The following is an 8472-nucleotide window of genomic DNA, read 5'->3' on the forward strand; positions in this document are numbered from 1 at the left end:
GCAAAAGCTAAAACACTGAAGAGCCATTTCTGCTGCTGCTCTGAGTAGGAGAAAAAGTATGTGGTTTGATTTCAGTCCACTGACTGCCAAAAATAAAAAATAAGTAATATACTTCAGAGGCATATAGCAAAATCCATGGACTTCAATATACTATTCATAACATTTAGGATGACAAAATTACCAGGCATACACGAAACAGAAAAAAAAATGGGACCCATACTAAGAAAATGGGAAGTCAGTAAGGATGACCTAGATATGGAAATGAGCAGGTCAAGATCTTAAAACAGTTATAATATTGATTCTAAAGACTGTAAAGGAAAATTATCTCGAATGAATATAAAAATATAAAATCTCAGCAGAGATGTAAAAACTGTAATAAGAAACAGATGCACTCTCCAGTGAAAATATAATATTGAAATAAGTCACTACATGGTTTTAACAGATTGGATGCAAAAAAAGAAAAATTAATGTACTTACATATGGATCATACTGTTCGATGGAGAAAAATGAGAAAAATACATATAATAAGTAACGGCAATATATGAGAAATAGGCAAATTCACAATTAGAGAAATGTTTTAACAGAGCGAGAGAAAAATTAAACAATGTGAATAATAATTTAAACTTTGGTAAGTATATATAAATCAAGCGTCAAAAAATTTAAAGAATTTAAATTTACTGATCAAATTTTAGGTACATACTCATAATAAAAAAGTAATCTATGCACTCCACATTCTTTGAATTTAAGAAATATGCTTATAAATCATCCATAAATCAATACAGCAACTATTTAAAGTATAATATGATAAACATAGGTGCCTGTGTGATGCAATTAGAGCAGTTTTCCATAGAAGAATGTTCACAGTTTGGTGTCTGGGTGTCTCTACTCATCCTAGTAAAACTTTAAAGAGCCTGGTTAGTCAATAATCTACAAGCATTTTACTCTGAGGACTTAGATAATCTAAGTTCTTTTATCATCTAGTGGTATTCTTGCATTGAAGAAATACTTGTCAAGTGACTGATATGCATAGTGTGCATTAGAACTGTAGTCACCGAGGAGTCTTACTGCCCTCATGGAGCACATAGTAGGGGACAGATTTTACTACCAATGAGAGACACATAGGCTTATAGCAAACTGTCATTGGAGTTTTTGAAATATTCTGGGAGGTTGGGATAGTTTTGAAGGGAAATTACTACTTAGCTGAGAGTGGAGAGTGAGAAGTGAGCAGGACAAGAGGAGGAACTAGAACAATTTCTGTTGAAGGAATAGTATACACACATGCTGGGCTATGAGAGAGAAGAGGAAAATCAACGTGGCTGGGAATGAAACATTCCCTGGTGAGGTCTGAGGAAGACTGGGTGGTCTTCAATGGACTGATCCCATGAGAGTCCCATGAAACATTTCAAATATTTTGATGTTTATCCTAAGATCCCTGGGACACCAGTGGTCTTTTTTAAGTGTGTTTTTTTACACCAAATCCTTGTTTAAAAGGGACAACCATGACTATAAGAGCATAGCATGGGTTGTGAACGGGTGCTGCCCAGTGGCTGGGAGACCATTTAACTAGGAATGATTTTTTTCTTTGTACTTATTTGGTACAATCCAAGGAATCAATAAATATTCATTATTATTGATTTTTTTCATCATTACCTTTCTTAATTGCAAAAAGAATTGTGAGAAGAGTTGATTTTAAAATTTCAGATAGAGGCGAGAATTGCAGCTTTAATTGATTCAAAGGTTATCACTGAGGTTGGAAATTCACTCCCATTTAACATAGACATTCTGTGTAAAAGCAGGATTTTGAGTAAAAATGTTTAGGGAAATCTGCTTATTGTTGACATTCCTCTGGCTGCTTGGGCAGCTCTCAGCAGCTCAGCTATGTGTTTGTTTGCCTTTGGCTTACTCCAGCATCAGAGAAATGAAGAAATGCTGGATCGATAGTCTTGGATGAACGTTGTATCATGAGTTGCATAATTATAGAGACAATCAGAACATAGCAGATCTTTAGGATGAATAAAAGGTGGATTTGCATATCAATTGATAAAAATTTACTATAGATAACACATACTTTCATTTCAGATATCATCCTGTTATTTCATTAATTTAGAAAATAAATATTTTTTGCTGCCTACTTCCTCTTTAACCATTCTATTAGCTTAAAATTATACAACATCAGAAATGTATTGCAATTCGTTGTAACAGCATACCAGTCATTACATAGACATGCAAGGTGAAAGCTACTCTAAGTCTTAAATGCTAAAATATGTTCTATGTCTTAATTCATCTTTTTATTTTAGCATGAAAGGAAATCAAGGGAAAAATTTTGCCAATAAATTTTAATGTATTTCTCCCTAGAGCAAAGATTATACAGTTAAATTTCAAAGAAATACAATATGTACACTTAAGCAATTCAAAATATGTCAGTCCCTACTAATTTGGTCAAAACCAGGATCTTTTAAAGAAATCAGTTTCTGCTGAATTTCATTGTATGCCTTATGTTAGAATGTATAAAACTGTCTCTTGCTCTCTTGAAGATAGTGAAATAACAATGTTTTTTGCTGCAGGCAAACTGCTTTTCAGTGGACCTGTCAGAGAGAGACAGACAGTTCAGGGAACTCATTCTTGCCACTGGGTGTCAAATGACATGTGAAGGGATCTGGAATATCTAAGATATAAATAGTATTCACTTACAGCAAGAAATAGAAAGTGCTCTTCATGTTTATTGAGAGGCAACAGATGAGTACTAAGCAACAGAAAGCTGTACAGGATTTAATGACAGAATGAAAAGGGGGAATTTTTGTCAATATGTGTTTTTCTTTTTTTATTTTTTCTTATTGAGGTAACATTGCCTTACATCGCTGGTTTGTGTTTTGATAGTATAGGATTTCCCCCCTTCAAGTATTTTTCCCAGAGTTCACCATCAAAACACCCACATTTGTTTTTAAAGGGCACACTTTTGCTGAGTCAAAGAATTATTGCGGGGACCTGAGGGGTGGGGGGGCGGTTCCTTGGTGGCCTAGGGTTTAAGTCTCAGTGCTATCACTACTACAGCCTTAGTTCGATCCCAGTCAGGTAACTAACCCACATAGGGCAGCAGACCTCTCCAGTCTCCCCCGCTGCTCCCCTCAGCAGTATATTTCAGAAAAATCCGACTGTTCTGCTCCTCACTCTGTCTCTGGTAAATTCTCTCACCTCCCCCGACACACCAACCTCTGGCCTTCACCCCAGATCTTCTGTGTAAAAATAAATAAATAAATCTAAATCTTCAACAACAAAAAAAAAGAATTATTGGGGTTACTTGATTCCCAGTGTTTTACACATTTTTTATTCCTCAAATTAATCTTTTTTTAAAGTATTTATTTATACATACAAGAATTGGGGTGCAGGCCAGAGATGCGGGGGGTCAGAAAATTCACCAGAGACAGATTGGGGAGCAAAATAGGCAGATGTACTGAAATTCACTGCTGAGGGAAGCAGTGGGTGAGACTGCACCATGTGGGTCACCTCCCTGGCCGGGGAATGGAATTCGTGCTGCAGTGGCTGCGGATAGCTTCAGAATGCTATGTCTTAACCCCTTGTGCCACCAAGGAGACCTCCCTTAAATTAATCTTAATATGTAAATAAATCAGATGCAAATGAATTTTCTATCAAGATACAAAAATAAAATATATCAAGGAAAATAAGATAGAGAAAACTAAAAATGTCCAAACCTCAGTCTTTTTGCTAATTAATTCAGCATGGAACTCGAATTTCAATAAGAGCATAAAGATTGAGCCTACACTCAAACTGCCAGTGAATTCTAAACCAAAAATGAATTCTGGACCCCTCCTCATTAGGGTCATGTTAGCAGAACCTCATGGTGACAGGACTCATTGTGGAGTGCAGTTCTCAGAGTTCCTGTGTGGAGAAGAAATCTGACACCACTTTCCACTGGCCAATGTTATTACTTTATATATTTATCCCATGAAATTCATAAGTCATTGTTTGCAGTTTTAAAGCTAGTGTATTGAAGTACTCAGGGAAAGTATGAGGAGATAAAAAAAAAGGAAACCTGGAGTCCAGGAACTCTTTTTTATCCATCTTTTTCCTTCTATTAATTCATAGTTTCACAAGTCTCACACCGCTTGTCCTTCTTGTAATTGGAGCCACTTCCCACTGTGTTTATTTACCAGACTCCATGGAGGGAAGCATCAAAGCATCCTTTACATTTTTTAAGGATTTATTTTTTTTAAAAAAAGATCTATTTATTTATACATACAAGAGCTGGGGTGCAGGTCAGAGGTGTGGGGGCTGAGAGGATTCACCAGAGACAGAGCGGGGAACAGAACAAGCAGATCAACCGAAATACACTGCTGAGGGGAGCAGCAGGCGAGACAGGAGAGGCCTACCTTGCCATGTGTGTTTCTCCCTGGCTGGCCGGGGATCGAACTCATGCTGCAGAGGCTGTTGATTGCTTCCTAGTGTGGTGCTTAACCCCTTGCACCTCCAGGGAGGTTCCAAAGATTTATTTATTTATGCATACAGGAACTGGAGTATAGGCCAGAGGTGCAAGTGGGGTGGGATGAGAGGATTTACCAGAGACAGAGTGGGGAGCAGAACAGGAAGATCTACTGAAATACACTGCTGTGGGGAGCAGCAGGTGATACAGGAGAGGTCTGCTGTACCATGTAGGGAGCTCCCTGGCCAGGGATTGAACTCATGCTGCAGTGGCTGAGGATAGATGCACAGTGCTGTGTCTTAACTCCTTGCCCCACCAGGGAGGCCCCAAAAGCATCCTTTAAATATGCATTCCATCAGCAATAGTGACACCATGGTCACAGCTACTTGTCCCTCTTCCAGGTAAGGGGTCCTCCTTATCTTGTCTCTGAATGTCCATTGGTCATTTCATTCAATTCTATTTCCTGCTGATGTCACATGAAACATTTTTGTGTGTCATTGTCCATATCAATGAGGACTAGGACTCAGGACTCTTGAGGACTGTGGAAAAGTAAACACACAGCTCAAACCAGTCTTGCTAGAATGTAGCCAGCCAAGTCAGGCGATTAATAAAGAGTTTCCTCTGCTAGAAATAGGAGCTTTGATGTGGGCTTGGTTACCGAGCTAGCTAATTGGGATCCTTTCCCTTTTCATCTTTTATGCCAACTGTAGTTACTTGGTGAAGAATGTTAGAAATATCTGCAAAGTTAAATTTATTGTTAGATGTTTCTCTGATTTCTGGGATTTTTTTTTAGAAGCCAGAGTTTATATCTATTTAAACAATGCTCAAAGGGGTTTAAAAAGGTTAAAAAGGTGCAAAGGTCCTTTTTGAATCCAGTGGCTCCTGGTGCTGGTGAAAACTTGTGTGAAGGGAGGCAAAAATCCCAGCAGATTCTGAGGTTCATTCTTGACTGCCCCTTCCCTTTTGAAAATAAAACCATGGGCCTCCCTGGTGGCACAGGGATTAAAGACAGTGCTATCAAGCTATCACCAGCCACTGCAGCACGAGTTCGATCCCCGCGCAAGTTCAATCCAACATGGTGCAGTGGACCTCTCCTGTCTCGCCTGCTTGCTCCCCTCAGCAGTGTATTTCAGTAGATCTGCCTGATCTGCTTCCCACTCTCTCTGGTGAATCCTCTCATGCCCAACACCTCTGGCTTACACCCCAGTTCTTGTATGCATAAATAAATAAATCTTTAAAAGAAAATATATCTATATATAACCATGGAGGCTGCCAGTTTTGAGCAGTTTCTTACAGAGACACTCAAAGTGAACAGGAAGGCTGGGACTCTCAGTAGAGGGATAGTGACCACTGAACAGAGCAAAAACATCAGGGAACTTCTGAAGTTACTTTTTCTAAAAGGTGTTTGAAATACCTCACCAAAATATATTTGAAGAATAATCTTCATGGTTGGTTGTCTGTAGTTGCTAATAGCAAAGTTACAGATTAAGTTACTTCAGGATTAACAAGGAGGAAGATGAGGAGGAAGATGAGGATTAAAGCTCATATATCTGAAATATTTCATATGCATTCTTGAGAAAGACTTGGAGCAAAGAAGAAGAAGAAGAATATCCAAAGACGAAAGATTTGCATTTAATATACAATGATAAGGGCTTGATGCTGATGCCTTCATTTCAAGATATTGACAGTGGTCATTGCTAGGACTATTGGTATTCTGAGGTTTGCTAATTCTTCCATGTTGAATGGTGAATTTTTTCATTTTTGGCTTGCTTCATACACGGTGATACTACAATAAGAACCATAAACACAATTCCAGAAATAGTCATTATTATTGCAAGAGAAAAGATATTTGCTCCCATAAGAAAGGCACTGCAGCAAGTTCCAGCAGCAAAATGAGAAGTCCAATATGAAAAAAAATCAAACACATTTATGAAAATTCTATGGAAAAAGTGGCTACCACATTCTCCATCACCAGGCCCTTTGGTCTTAAGTTTGAAAAGCTGGGCTCATGATAAGTCTTATTGGATTTGCTGATTTGTTACAAAGGGAACAAATCAATATCCAGATGGAAGAGATTTGGGGTTCAGGCCTAGGGGAGAGGAGCAGAGCTTTCACAACTTCTTTATGTGTGCCAGTTTCCCATATTGTGTCCCATAATCAGGAAGCTCTTTACTTCTCTGTTAAAGCTTTTATCTGATGGTAGATTTGCCAACTTCTCATGTAATTTTGTCATTACATACTGTATATACTTATATCTCCTTTTCAAATTGGATATTATGAATTGATTGCTAAGTTCATTGTGTTTTCTTGTCATAATCCATGTATGTTAGCCATGACTTATTTCAGGATTATATTTTAATAGAGGGCAAATACTTGTCATCTGGTAATCTATTCTGCCAGTATGCTCTATGGCATCATGTTCTCAAATTACCTCTTTGTACCCCACAGTGCATAATCACATAAGAAAAAGGAAATTCCTTTGCCACATGTTCTATTTAGACACAACTTGGGTCAGATCATGTTTTAATTCTAACATGATACTGAGTTAATGTGTGTCTCATTATCCCCCCAAAACAGAAAAAGCCCTCCTATCTGAAGATGACACTCTTGCTATTTATCACCTGTCTTCTGGGAATGAGTATAACACCATTGTGCGACCTTCAGTCCTGTTCTCTGCAACTCTTTCATCATTGGGTCTTCATCCCTCAGGAGACTATAACAAAATAACCATAGGCTAAGGAGCTTATAAACAACAAATATTTATCTCTCAAGGTTCTGGAGGCTAGAAATTCAAAATCAAATCACCAGCAGAAATAGCGTCTGGTGAGGACCTATTTCTTGGTTCATAGACAACACCTTAACTGTGCCCCCTCCGCAGTTGATGTGTTGAATTGTAATCCCCAGGGTGATGACTTTAGAAGGTGGGACCTTTGGAGGGTATTAAGATCATGAGAGTGGAACCTAATGAGTGGAATTAGTGTCCATATAAAAGTGACCCAGAGGGCCCATCACAGCATCTATGGAACATGAGGAAAACTCACCAAACACTAAATCTGTCAGCACCTTGATCTTAGACTTTTGCTTCCAGAACTATGAGATAAAAGTCACTTCATGTATAATAATCTATCACAGTCCAAATGAATTGAGATAAGAATTACCTTTCATATATTAAAAATTAAAACAAAATTACTACCATTTTCCCCAGGAGACAGTATCTTGGATAATAGGAAATATATTTTAAACAACTCTGTTCCACCAGTGCACCATCTAGTCAATGCCACTGGAGAGATTTCAATGAACGTTTGCTGAAATAAACATCTTTCCTCTTCTGATCATTTAAAACATTGTCAGTCAGTGTTTATTCAGTACAAAATTCTGTATTCAATAGTCTGTATCATACAAGGTACCATAGTTGTAACAAAAAAGTTGGAAGGTAACTTTTACCCTCTCAAGAAACTTACAATTTGTCTGGAGGTAAATGCTTACTAAAATCCAAAATAAGATATAATAAAGTCTACCAAGTGAATAGAACAGATACTGTATCAGTCCCTAAATATTATTGCATGTGACAATAAAATAAGGTTACTAACCTATTTTAGGAAAATATGGAAAGTTGTTGACTCACACAAGAAAGATTTAGAAGAGCAGGTTGCAGGCAAACATGGATTTACCACCTGCACGTGTCTCTTGGTTTGGCTTCATCTATTTCGCTCCATCCTCTAATCTGTGTAGTGAACAATGGCATCATCATTAGTCTTATGTCTCATGATGACCAGTCTAGAGTTAAAAATAACCCTCTCTTCAAAATGCTCACACACGATTATTGGTCTCAAGTTTCATCAGCTTTAAGGTCTTTTCTTGCATTATGATTTTTATACCGAACAAGCCACTGCAGGTAGAGAGACTGACGTTTTCTATGGGATTCTCCTAGACCAGTGCTCATTTCTTAATCTTGGAGAGGAAATTAAAGTCCTCTGTGAATATTAATGAGAACTTATAAAAACAGCACTTTCCAAATTCTAAATTTTACTCAC

General features: G+C 37.8%; 1 pseudogene; it reads left to right on the forward strand.

Annotated features, from left to right (window-relative positions):
- The first annotated feature begins 4810 nt into the window (after positions 1-4810).
- LOC119244164 (60S ribosomal protein L22-like) lies at positions 4811-5977 on the forward strand (annotated as a pseudogene).
- The last annotated feature ends 2495 nt before the right edge of the window (positions 5978-8472 follow it).

The sequence above is a fragment of the Talpa occidentalis genome, unplaced genomic scaffold (genome assembly GCF_014898055.3).
Source record: "Talpa occidentalis isolate TD23 unplaced genomic scaffold, MPIMG_talOcc4v2.1 talOcc4.14, whole genome shotgun sequence".
NCBI lineage: Eukaryota > Metazoa > Chordata > Mammalia > Eulipotyphla > Talpidae > Talpa > Talpa occidentalis.